The sequence below is a fragment of the Camellia sinensis genome, chromosome 14, assembly GCF_055761805.1.
Source record: "Camellia sinensis isolate YWXY chromosome 14, ASM5576180v1, whole genome shotgun sequence".
Lineage (NCBI taxonomy): Eukaryota > Viridiplantae > Streptophyta > Magnoliopsida > Ericales > Theaceae > Camellia > Camellia sinensis.
In genome coordinates, this window is record NC_138974.1 from 27,398,806 (window position 1) to 27,412,720 (window position 13,915).

The window sequence follows — 13,915 nt, forward strand, 5'->3', positions numbered from 1 at the left end:
TTTTGCAATGCAAAGTTTCTCATTTCTTCATCGCGCAATCCAGTTCACAAGTCTCCGGATTCGGAGCCCTATCGGCGCATGACGCCTTTGGGCCGATAAAGCCTCCGGATTCGGAGCGCCCTTCGTGGATATCACGATTGGCCAATTAAAGACTCCGGATTCGGAGCCCCATCGGCGCATGACATCTTTGGGCCGATTAAAGCCTCCGAATTCGGAGCGCCTTTCATGGATATCACGACTGGCCAAATAAAGACTCCGGATTCGAAGCCCCATCGGCGCATGACGCCTTTAGGCCGATAAAACCTCCGGATTCGGAGCGCCCATCGTGGATATCATGATTGGCCAAATAAAGACTCCGGATTCGGAGCCCTATCGGCTCATGACGCCTTTGGGCCGATAAAGCCTCCAAATTCGAAGTGCCCTTCATGGGTATCACGACTGGCCAATTAAAGACTCCGGATTTGGAGCCCCATCGGCGCATGACATCTTTGGGCTGATTAAAGCCTCCAGATTCGGAGCGCCCTTCGTGGATACCACGATTGGTCAAATAGACTCCGGATTCAGAGTCCCATCGGCACATGACGCCTTTGGGCCGATAAAGCCTTCGAATTCGGAGCGCTCTTCGTGGATATCATGATTGGCCAAATAAAGACTCAGGATTTGGAGCCCCATCGGCGCATGACGCCTTTGGGCCGATAAAGCCTCCGAATTCGGAGCGCCCTTCACAAATATCACGATTGGCCAAATAAAGACTCCGGATTCGGAGCCCCATCGACGCATGACGCCTTTAGGCCAATAAAGTCTCCGGATTCGGAGCACCTTTCATGGATATCACGATTGGCCAATTAAAGACTCTGGATTTGGAGCCCCATCGGCGCATGACACCTTTGGGCAGATAAAGCCTCCGAATTCGGAGCGCCCTTCGTGGATACCATGATTGGCCAATTAAAGACTCCAGATTTGGAGCCCCATCGGCGCATGACGCCTTTGGGCAGATAAAGTTTTCGGATTCGGAGCGCCCTTCATGGATACCACGATTGGCCAATTAAAGACTCTGGATTCGGAGCCCCATCGGCGCATGACGCCTTTGGGCCAATAAAGCCTCCGAATTCGGAGCGCCCTTCGTAGATATCACGACTGGCCAATTAAAGACTCCAGATTCAGAGCCCCATCGACGCATGACGTCTTTGGGCCGATTAAAGCCTCCGAATTCGAAGCGCCCTTCGTGGATACAACGATTGGCCAAATAAACTCCGGATTCGGAGTCCCATCGGCGCATGACCCCTTTGGGCCGATAAAGCCTCCAGATTTGGAGGCCAATCGGTGCATGACACCTTTGGGCCAATAAAGCCTTCAGATTCGGAGCGCCCTTCGTGGATATCACGATTGGCTAATTAAAGACTCCGGATTCGGAGCCCCATCAGCGCATGACGCCTTTGGGCCGATAAAGCCTCCGAATTCGGAGCGCCCTTCGTGGATATCACTATTGGCCAAATAAAGACTCCGGATTTGAAGTCCCATCGGCGCATAACACCTTTGGGCCGATAAAGTCTCCAGATTTGGAGTGCCCTTCGTGGATACCACGATTGGCCAATTAAAGACTCTGGATTCGGAGCCCCATCGGCGCATGACGCCTTTGGGCCGATTAAAGCCTCCGAATTCGGAGCGCCCTTCGTGGATACCACTATTCACCAAATAGTCTTCGGATTCGGAGCCCGATCGGCGCATGACGCCTTTGGGCCGATAAAGCCTCCGGATTTGGAGCGTCATCGGCACATGACCCCTTTGGACCGATTAAAAGCCTCCAAATTCGTGGCGCCTTCGTACAAGCCGTATAAACAAAGGCTGGAATATGCATATATTCAAAATTGAATAGTTCAAGCTGTGTAAATGAAGGTTGAAATATGCATCTATTCAAAATGAAATAGTTTAGGCCGACAGACATAGTCTAAAACGTGCAAAAATTCAAAGTAAAATGTGTCCTTAGATAAATCGATTGGCATCTAGTGTACTAACATAAATAAAAAGTACGCTATAAATTGAAAATTAAGCGTTTTATTAAAATCATCCAATAAATACATAATTTCTACATAAGCATTACAAGGTCTTCTTTTCTTGGCGGCTCCCTCATCATCACTCTTCTCAATTTCGAAAGCGGAGAAGGGGAAATCATTCTGTTGGTACAACAGCAACACCGAATTCACACGTGCTGCCTGGAGAGCCTCAGCTTCCTAAAGTGCCTTGATCCAGCCATGCCTAAACCTACGATTTTCACATCGGCAAACTTCTTCGACGAGTTTCTCCTTGGTCTTCTGAATTCCAACCTTCCGGCCGTCATGGAAGCCTTTTTCATAGGTCGCGGCCCTCGCAGTCTCAATCCCGAACATGCTAGCCGTGTTCCGATCGACAATAGCATTACTTATCAGCCTTTGAGTCACCCTCTCTTCCACAACCGGGTTAGGATGGCTGGCTGATTGAGACTCGACAGACTTGATTTTCCTTAGCTCACTCTCGGCCTTCTCCGCACGAGCTTCTAACTTCCGAATGCGTTCATCTCTCTTCTCTATATCGCGTCGAGCGGAGCGGAGACGCATGCCGATTTCATAAGCGGTGTACAGCCCCTTCACCGCCCTGTGAACGCCTTCCCGAAACACTTCGATGTCCTGCCGACCTACTATCGACTGCTGGACCTCGGGTGGAAAAATCTGTCGAGCGAACTCGACTGCCACATTTGGATCTCGAATGATCGAATCTGCCTCTGTCATGGGTCTATTCCCCACGAAGACCGCAAAACTCAATGGGCGTGGATTCACGTTGGATTTCGTTCCAGAACGGGGTTAAGGAGATTTGCCATGTGGCTACTTGTCCCTCATGGGCGACCTACTTCGGCGACGAGGAGACTGGTGTCTCTCCCGATCCCTCGAAGTCCTACTTCCCATGCGCGAAGGTTCACCACTTCGACTCATATCTCATCCCAACTCAGCTAGCGTCCTCGTTTCCCCTCTGTTGTTGAAAAAAATTCTATTCGACATTCGCACTTGTTTAATCTTCCTCAAAGAGCTGGACTGAGTTGCTGGCTGAGCACATAAATAGGACCTTCGTTCACGAAGTACACGCCCATTTATTCCCTACGAGGGCAGCACCTCCGAGGCAATCTCATTAATATTGAAACCTCAACAACTCGACGCCCACTGAGTCATATGCCCCAATTGCCCCATCAACCACTGTTAGACGGCTTGAGTGCCCCAGCCGCTCCACGAATCGATTCATCAGTACAATATTCATAAGTTCATGTTATTCGGCGTTTAACGTTCATGAACCAGCTGGGGGCAAGGACAGATTTATCAATCTAGTCGGCTTGAGTTCCCTAGCAGCTCCACGAATCGATTCATCAGTACAATATTCATAAGTTCATGTTATTCGGCTTTTAATGTTCATGAACCAGCTGGGGCAAGGGCAGATTCATCAATCTAGTCGGCTTGAGTGCCCCAGCCGCTCCACGAATCGATTCATCAGTACAATATTCATAAGTTCATGTTATTCGGCGTTTAACGTTCATGAACCAGCTGGGGCAAGGGCAGATTCATCAATCTAGTCGGCTTGAGTTCCCCAGCCACTCCATGAATCGATTTATCAGTACAATACCCATGAACTAGTCCTATTCGGCTTTTGGAGTTCATACATTGTCGATCAAACTGTGCCACAGCCACTCCATGGACTAGTCCTATTCGGCATCCAGAGTTCATACATTGGCTGGGGCAAGGGCATACGACGGGGCCCTAAGTCGATTTAAGGTTAAATTAATTGCCTAGTTACATTGTTATCCAATCGGCAGCTATGCAGTGGGATATTTAATCTACTCATCTCTTGATCCTACTTCCTATCGGATCGATAGTTAGCAAGCACAACAGACAGTAATCATTTTATCCAAAGTAGTGAAAAGCAAAACTCTTCATTAATATCAAAAACTGCGTACAACTAATAGTGAAATGAAAAAGAAATTTTCATTAATAAATTGAGAGCAGATAGTAACTAATTTATACATGAAAATTACCTTAAACTAACAGAAATCTACTAAACAAAAACATACATTAAAATTGAAAATACTTAATAAAACTAGAATGTCTCCCAAATCAATCCTCGGGATCAGACTCAAGTGGCTCAACGTCCACTTGCTTGTATGGAATTGGCATGGCCAATGTAACTCCAGCAGCAGCAAGGGCTTTGAGCCACCCATGTTTGAATCCCCGATTCTCGAATTTGGGGACTTCTTCTACGTAGTTCTCAAGGGCGGCGCTCTTTCTAGTCTCGAACGCCGCAGAAGCCTCGGAGTTGGCTTTTTCCTTGGCTTTCTTCAACTCTTCGAACTCGGCCTCCACCTTGGCAAGCGCCTCCTTGGCTAACTTGAGCGATTCCTCGCTCGCGTTTTCCCTCTCCTCGGCGTCGAATCTGAGCTGGTCAGCAGTCCAAGCCCTCTCCTTCTCAGCTTCAGCTCGAGCACTTTCCATTGCAGCTCTCATCACCTCGAACTTGGCCCTGCTCCTCTCACCTTCAGCTTCCGACTTCAAGTGGCCAATTCTTTCAATGGCATCGTGCTGGCGGCGGCCTAGTTCGGCTATCCTTCCAACCGTCTACAAAACAAGGAGTTGGGATCATCACATACCAAGAAATATCGTATGCAAACCAAACCAAATAAGGAGTCACATACCAGAAGGGCCGACTGGGCAGCTAACACTATAGCTACCAAATCCGGCTCTGCTCGAAAGGTGGCTTTGTCAGATGGCAACGAGACTGAGGCAGCCAAGCTCAACGTTACAGCTGGATCCTTCAAGGTAAATGCGTCAGAGGAGATCGGTGTGTTTTTGATCTTTGGTTCAACAACAAAAGGAACAACCACATACGACTCCTCCAAGCGAGGCCGTTTGTCAGCAGGGCTCTCCTCTGAGCCGGCCTCTCCCTCGACAGTACGTTTTTCTCCCTGCTCTTCTTGAATCGGTCGTTCATTTGGAATCTGCTGTTCGACTTCCTTCTCCGTCTTGGCCACAACAATTTGAGCCGTTTCTTTTACAATAACGGGTTGTGAAGATTCAATCGGGGCAGGTCCAGAACGGGTGGCCTCGACTTTCCGTCGGGCGGCCATGCGTTCGGCATTTCTCTTTCGTTCCATCTGCGTGAGATTTTCCCCAGCCATATCCTCAGAATAAGCGCTGGGTAGGTCTCTCAAATTTGTAAAAATATCTCCGAAGGAAAACTCCGCCCGACCCGAACTGGACGGTGAGTTAGGCTGGTTATGACCGGCTGCCTCAAACGCTGAGTTTAGAGCCTCGTCGACCTCTTCGGCCTCTACAGCGAACTCTCTCGTTGGTTTGGCAATTACCTCGACCACCAGCTCTACGTCTTGCTCCGAATCAGAAGCTTCGAAACCAATTTGCCTAAGGGTCTTGAAGCTGGGGAAGATAAGAGCCGTAAGGTGTTGTTTGCCGAATGGGATCGGAATGTCGTCCGCGGCCGAGAACGTAGTATAAGTAAGCTCGTACTGCAGGAGTACATGGGCGGCTCTCCCTTGCTTCTGCACGTTTGGACAGTCAAAATACTTGAGTGCAGTCTTAATTTCTGCAAGGACTACGTCGTCAGCCGAGGTCAGAATCTTCTTCAACTTATTGCCTGCAAAAACAAAGGATTAGACTTGGAGAAAAAGTCGAATAAAAGAAAGATCAATAAACACAAGAAGTTACACAGCAACCTGGTTCACCCCTCCGTTTGGGCATAGGGTCTAGGCGATCTTCGCCTTCGCCGAATTCCCAGTTACCTCGGACATTGACCATTGTATCGTCAACTCGTTTGCTAGAGCTGACAATCATGGTTACCAAGTGATGGTCGGTGTCCTTGGCCCTAAGAAAGTAGCACCCGAGTCAACCGGAGGATTTGGCTAAAGCGTAGCAGTGCCAAATCGCCGGAATGCTAAGGTTGATCCTAAGGCGCTGGTTCAACTCTACGATTCCCATTATGATGCGAAAAAAATTCACATTGGGTTGGGAAAGAATCAGACCCCAATGGCGGATGACGGCCCTAAGAAATGGGTGTAGGGGAAAGCGAACTCCGCCCTCCACAATGGACAGGAGAGGAAAGACGATTGTATTTGGTCATCCCTCTCCATATCAAGAGTGCTGTCCGTCACTAGAGATAGATGGACATCATCAAGGATAGAAAAATGTCGTCGGAACCCAGAAATACGACCCTCCGAAAGGAGGTCTTTCAAATGCTTAGCCATTCTAGTAAGGACTCAAGGGTATTCTAAATCAAAAATGAACACAAAAAATAGGATTACAAAGAGAAGAGAAGAAAACTTAAGAAAGGAAAAGGAGACAAGGAGAGACGGGAAGAAGTTGCAGAAGACGCGAGACAAAGGAGAGATACCGGCTGGCAATCCAAGAGGCTCAAATATTCAAAAAAGCGTGCGTTCGAAGAGACTGGAGTTTCAAATCATAATAAATGCAAAAGATGCACGAATGAGGCGGGAACGTATAATGATGACCGAGAGGCGTGTGCGTTCTGACATTCACATTGGGATAGGTGAAACCGCCTAACTTATGTTTCTCTTGACTTTTCAAATTCGAAACCAAACACACCAATTAACTGCTGTCAATAGGGAGTTTGGGGGGCAATTGTGGGAGCCGAATAAATAGCAGAATTAGAAGCGTACGCTCTAGAAGATAGGCATTACTCGGCTCTAATCTGCACGATCAGGAGGCCGAATACAATAAATAGGCTGAGTAACTATTGAACTATGGGGCCAAATAAATAAGCGGATAGTGAGCGAAAAGTGGACCAGGTCCCCAGGCCCTAGAAACGAGTATAAATAAAGGAACAACAGTCGAAGAAAGGTATATGAGAACTAGTATGCTTAACTTAAAATACAAGTAACCAAGAGAGAGTAGAGACTGACTTGTCCGTTGGAGTGCTAATTCCGAACCTCCGATCGGAGTGTTCATTTCTTTTCAGGTGTCTATTTGAGGATCACGAGCGTCTCCCAAAATCAAAAGAGTATTTCCAAACCACTTCCCCACAGTTATGAAATGCACTCAAGTTAGAATTGTTAGTCTATTATTTTATAAAATAAGATGTGGTGGATCAAGAAAGGTAATCAAACGATTTTAAAATCTCAAACCCAATTCAATAATTTAAATAATTTTATTTAGTCATTCAATCCAAAATACATATTTTGTTATGACCATAAATACATATATGTGACTCGTGGAAGTATATTTTTAGATTAACTAAAGATAAATATTTGTTAAACGAAAAGTATAACAATTCTCAAATATAGATTATTATTTTAAATATTAATATGAGTTTATAGGTCATTATAATAATTTAAAAAGTGAAACCTAAGCATGCGTAAATTGATTTTAGGGGACTTAATTGTAGGTTCTAATAGGTGACCTTATTATCCAATAAGTCATGTGAAAATTAATGACATTTTTCATTAAATATTATTAAAAAACGTCATTAATTATTAATTTTGAACGACAGTTTGAAAATTGTCACAATTAAATATTATTATTAATTTACAAAAAAAAAAAACAAACAAACAAACAAACATACAAACAAGGTTTGATTGTTGAAACAAAATAAATTGTAAGTTTTTAGTTTTATCAATTTAAACCTTAATTTTTTTTTTCCACCCTAAACTATCTATCTATTTTTGTTATTAAACTCAATGTGTGTGTACATAAAATGGCATAGCTCTATTTGCACCCCAAAAGATTGGTTGGATACCTCAATACTTTGTACACTACATTATAAAATTTGAAGTTTATTATATTATTTTAGACACCTTGTATTGTTATCAAATTGATCCTTAGAGGATACTTCTCTTGTACGGCAACCTTTCAACCATCATCGAAGCCAACCCAGTCAGAGCCCGTTGATATTACAAGGTATTCCACATACCCTCTTTTTTTACCACTTTTACTCATGTCATAAATTGGTCCTAACATCTTCATTTGGATTTGTTAAACAAATAAAATATATGTGGGTACTAAATTCCAAAAATAATAAATGCGTCATAAATTGGTTCCACCATCTCTATTCGGATACGTATTGAAAGAATGAAATATGTGGGGATACTCAATGCAAAAGATTCTGTAGATCTCACCACCGAAAACGTAGAAGATGAAGAGAAAACATATCTCCTCTATAAAAAATAAAAAATTTGTTTGGAAATATTTTCTTGATTGTTTATTGTTGACTTGAATATGAAATAGAATACAAGAATAATGGATTCAAAGGAAATATATGAAAATGAAAAGTGAAGAAAATAAGAAGAGAACATAAAAGGAAAGATTGAGATCGATTATGATATGAGATGTCCAAAATACTATGATTTGTATTTTTTTCAATATCAAGTATTTTTTTATTATTTTAAATAAGGACATAATATAGTTTTTTTTTATTTATTATCCAACCAATCTTTTGGGGTACAAATAGAGTCACCCCATTAAATGGGGTAATTATATTTTCACATAACAATTCACTTTAATTCACAAACTTAATGAATTCTTTTCTTATTACAATTTTGTCTCAAAATAAAAATCCCATAATACCTTTATTTTTTTCTACCTAAAACACTTTCCTTCACAATTTCCTTTCCCAGCACCGCCTCTTCTCTCTCGTCGCCTCTTTCTCCCTCCGCTTATGACCACTTTCCACCATGAACCACACTTTCCTACAAGCTCTTCTATCGTGAACCACCCACTTTCGCAAACTCCCTCCGCTGTGAACCCTATCACTGTCTTTGCAAAACCTATCTCTGCAACCCCTAATGGTTCGATAGTAGGTATCCGAACAAATGTAATTAGTTCGATGGTTGATTTCTTAATGGTGGCAATTCTTTTGAGATTGGTAGTTCAAATGATGATTAATGAAGCCTTTTTCGTAGAACTATGAAAAGAAAGTTGTGATAGAAGGAAAGTAGTGAAAGGGTTAAAGAGGGAGCAGCGACTTGTGGTGGAGTAGGGTCGGAGATGAGGGGTCACAAAGGCTGAGGTTTTGAAGGAAGGGTTAGCGGCAGCTAGAAATTAGAAGTGGGTTGTGAGGGTTGATTGTGGAGGTCTAGGATAGAAGGTAATCAGTTGGGAGTTGCGATGGCGGTGGAGGGCTGAAAATGACGGCAACAATATTGGTAGTGACGGCGGTGAAAAAGGGCTAGCTGGATGACAGAAAAATTGGGATTTTAAAATTGGCAGTGGCTTTGGTCCAGTCCAAGATCGGACTGAACCGTGCTGTTGGGCCCGTGGGGGCCCACCATGAGTCTCGTTTTAATGATCCGAACCGTTCAATGTGTAGAACTCGTCGAGTACTATATGCCTGTAAAAAATCACATTGATCGGATATCGATAGCTATGTGAACAAAACAGTTTTTTATCAACCGTTAATTGTTTCACCGTCCATTTTTTTTTTATACAAAACTAATTTGATCACATAGTTATTGATATCCGATCAACGTGATTTTTGACAGGTATGTAGTACTCAACGAGTTCTACACATTTAACAGTTCGGATTATCAAAATGGGCCAAAAAATGGACCCCGTGGGCCGAACTAGACGGGTCCAGTCTTGATCTCAACTTGAGACAAGCTGGTCCCTTTAAAATTAGAGATGATGGTATTATTGAAATAAAGGATGTGTACTGATGGTTTTTTATTTTATTTTTATTTTTTATGTATGCTCTGGGAATTTATTCATTAAATGTGTGTACTGAGAGAAATTAGTATATGAAAATATAATTGCGCCATAAAATGTCTAAATTATCATGTTCCGTTGAGTTTAATGATTAAAATACTATTTTTTTCATCATTTTACTTAATGAAAATAAGTAGATGGTTTACATTGAAAAAAAAAACAAAACAAAAGAATAGAATTTAAATTGATACAATTAAAAATTAGAACTTTATTTTGTTTACAAGGGTCAAATTTATTTATTTATTTTTGTAATCCAACCCCAGGCTGATTTTGTCAATCAATAAGGAATTACATGGTATAATTGTATCGTAAATGGTTTTCATGTGGTATAACACTATATACACTTATCAAAATATATTTGTGAAAATTACTTTTCTGAAGTTTTATATATTTATCATAAAATTATATGGACAACATAATATACATTAATAAGAAATTACTTTTTAGAATTAACTGCCGCTAGACCTCAAATAAAACATGATGGAATACACTTACACGAAAGTAAGGAAAGTCAAACTCTTCACGTCCTAGTGAGGTGTACAAACTTTGGCCAACGAACTAAGGCCTCGTTTGGGGACTTATTTTTTTAGTCAAAAAATTAAAAAATTATTTTTTTAGTCAAAAAATTAATAATTCATACAAAAAAGTCAAAGATTCTCTTTTCTCTCTACTTTTTGCACATCTTTTCGTAATTAGTCAAAAAGTCATTCCAAACATATAAGTTTTTTTTACCTACTTTTTTAGCCAAATAGCCAAAAAGTTACTAAATTAGCCTGTTCCCAAACGAGGCCTAAATAGGTTATAACTGTTACTTAGGTCTCGTTTGGCAATCGAATTTTTTAGTTAAAAAATCAAAAAATTATTAAAGTAGTAAAAAAGCTAACAATTCATACCAAAAAGTTAAAGATTTTCTTTTCTCTCTACTTTTTGCACATCTTTTCGCAAAAAGCTAAAAAGTCATCCCAAACATACTAGTTTTTTTAATTCATATTTTAGCCAAATAGTCAAAAAGTTACTAAATTAACTTGCCCCCAAACGAGGCCTTAAACTCACGAATACAAATATGTTTATTTTTGAAATTTTAAAAATTAATTTTGATTTTTAAATTCATATTTTTATTATTTTTAGTAAACTTCTTTAATGTTTTAGTAATTGTTTTTAGATGCTCATAATCTAAATGTATTTACAAGTAAAACATCTGTGAAATAATTTATAAAAAAAACAATAAATACAAAAAGACAAAAACAAAAATATACTGAATTTTTTTATTTTTTGTATTTAGTTTTTAAATTTTTTTCACATATTTTGTACTTTTTAAGTATATGTAAATTAAGTGGAACTAAAAAGTAAAAATATTTAATTAAAATATTTAAAAAATTTATGAAAAAAAAATATATAAATTGAAAACTCATAAACTATTTTTAAAAGCTCTAAACCAAGCAGAATAATTTTGAAAACATTTTTTAATAACACTCTGAAAATATTTTTGGAAGAAATTTGCTGGGAGAATATTTTATGGCAAAATTACATTTTACCCCCAACTATTGTCTCATAACGCTTTACCCCATTAAATTAAAAATTATTGCACTTAGGCATCGTTTGGCAAGTGATTTTTTTAGCTAAAAAGCAAAAAAGTCACTAAAAAAATAAAAAAACCAACAACTCATACAAAAAAATCAAAGATTCCCTCTTCTCTCTATCTTTTGCACATCTTTTCGTAAAAAGTCAAAAAGTCATCCCAAACATACTAGTTTTTTTTATGTCACATTTTAGCCAAAAAGTCAAAAAGTTACTAAAAAAGCATGTTCTCAAACGATGCCTTAATCTCTATCATCTATTAATTTATTTATTTTTTTTCAATTTAAACCTGAAAGATGAAAATGCCCTCTCAATTATAGGGGTAAATTATATTTTATCCCCTTAAACTATCACTCAATTTCACTCTACCCCTCAACTAAACAAATTGTCTGATTTTTAACCTAAAATACAATTTGAGAGTTTTTTATTTAATTTTTTTTTTTTAGTTTAGTCACAAATTTAAAAGTTTAGAAGTACCTAAAAAGTAAATATTTGTGAATTATTTTTAAAAAATTAACTAAAGGCAAAAAAACAAAAACAAAAACAAAAACAAAAAAATATTTTTTTTTTGTATTTTTTCTATTTAATAAACATTTTTAAGATTTGATTATAAATATCTACTTTTTACATGCATCTTGATTAGATGTCTCTAAAACATTAAAAAAAAAATTAACCAAAAAATAAAAAAATCACTTAATACAAAAAACACCAAAAATAAAAAACTCAAAAATAATTTTTAAAAATTAAACCAAGCATACTAATAATGTCATTTTAAGAGCTCCATTCGATATCAATTTTACTTGTCAATCTTTTATCTACTTAAGAGATATACCTTATCAAAACATTTACACTGATATGATTTTATAATTCAAAGTGGCAAATGTATTGTTTTTTTAGTTGAGAAGATAAAGTGATATTGGGTAATAGTTCAATGAGGTAAAGTGTAATTTATTCTGATGAACTTAAAAGTTAAAATTGAAAAAATAAATAAATAAAAAGTGCTGCTATTAACACCCTTTTAATTATTTTAGACCCCCCATTTCTTTGGATCTTCATTTATAAATTCTAAAACTTTTAAAAAAAATTTCTCTCTTGAAATAATATCAAAATTATAATTGTACAAATATTCCATCGATTCAAATGCACTTACCCTCCAAATCTCAAAAAGCCTCTCTCCCAAAATCTTAACAAATCCTACGACGGTAACCTCCCAAAACCAGTGGAAAAAATTTGTGATGATTAAATTTTTTTTCTCTACTTCATTACGAGGTTTGTCAATTTGTTTAATTTTTTTTCTACATCTTTTCATACATACAATACACAATCCACTTTAATGCTTTTCTAGCTGGTTTTCTATGATTCATCCATGACCTCATTATAGTTGTATGCTCTTTGTGTGAGCAAAATTGGGTAGGATTTCACTCCTTGATCAACTGGCCAGTCAACCACCCAAAGGTGATTCGACCTCCTTTGTTTGCCTACTTCTGTTACTGTTTTGGTTATCTGTTCCCGAACAAATAAGAAATGTTCGGTTACCTTCCTAAACAAATAAACAATGCTCGGACTTGTGCTTTCGAATTTCGATCATATGTTCAGGAGTTAGTCTCGAAAAAATGGCGAACATTTTTTTTTATTATTATTTTTGCCATTTTTTTCAAGGAATTTATCCTTATAAAGTTAATCTCCTCTGAGCTAAGAACACCAACTTTTTATTGTTGTACTCTTCTTGTTTCATAGAGTTGTAGTTGCTAGAAAAACTTGAAAACAACTTTTCATGTTTCCTAAAAATGTGTTTTTATTTATGAAATAGTTTCTCAAATAATTTTTTTTTATATTTTTTGAAAAATAAAAATAAAAATAAAAATATAAAATAAGGAATTGTTTGGAAAGTTGATGTTTTAGTCTAAAAGTCACTAAAAATAACAAAAAATTAACAAAAAAAAAGTTTTATAAAAAAATCTAAAAAGTCCTCTCAAATATATTTATTTTTTCTTTCTCATATTTTAATTAAAAAATTAAAAAATCACTAAAAAAAATAGTAAAGTTGGGTCTAACCTTTACGGGTCCCAAGTATTGCGTGCAGGTCCATACGTCCGCAGAGTTGGAGCCCAACTTCTAAGGGTCCAAATAGTGGTGGGTCCAAGTCCACAAGTCCAAATAGTAGAGTCCATTTTACCGTAGCAAGTTATTTTGCATAACGCCATCTTTTTGTGTCTTCATAAATTTTGATAGAAATTTAAAATAAAAAAATAATAATTTAGTTTAATTTAATTCATATTGTCTCTTTTCCTTTTCAAATTCATATCCAAATCCATGATTTAAACACAGTCTTAATGTCATTTCAATAAACTTTAGAATAAAGTTTGGAAACAGTTCTGAAAACTAAGATTTTTTATTTTTCAATATACTACATTCTCTTCTAGAGGAAAAATGACGAAAACAACCCATATAATTGATCCTTGATTGGAATATAATATTTAATTTGGTTTAGTTTAGTTTAGTTTAAACACTTTAGTACATTCTCTTACAATTTTCAATACAATAATAAGATATGAAATGCATATTTTTGAAGGCAATAACCTCCCATTGCAAGA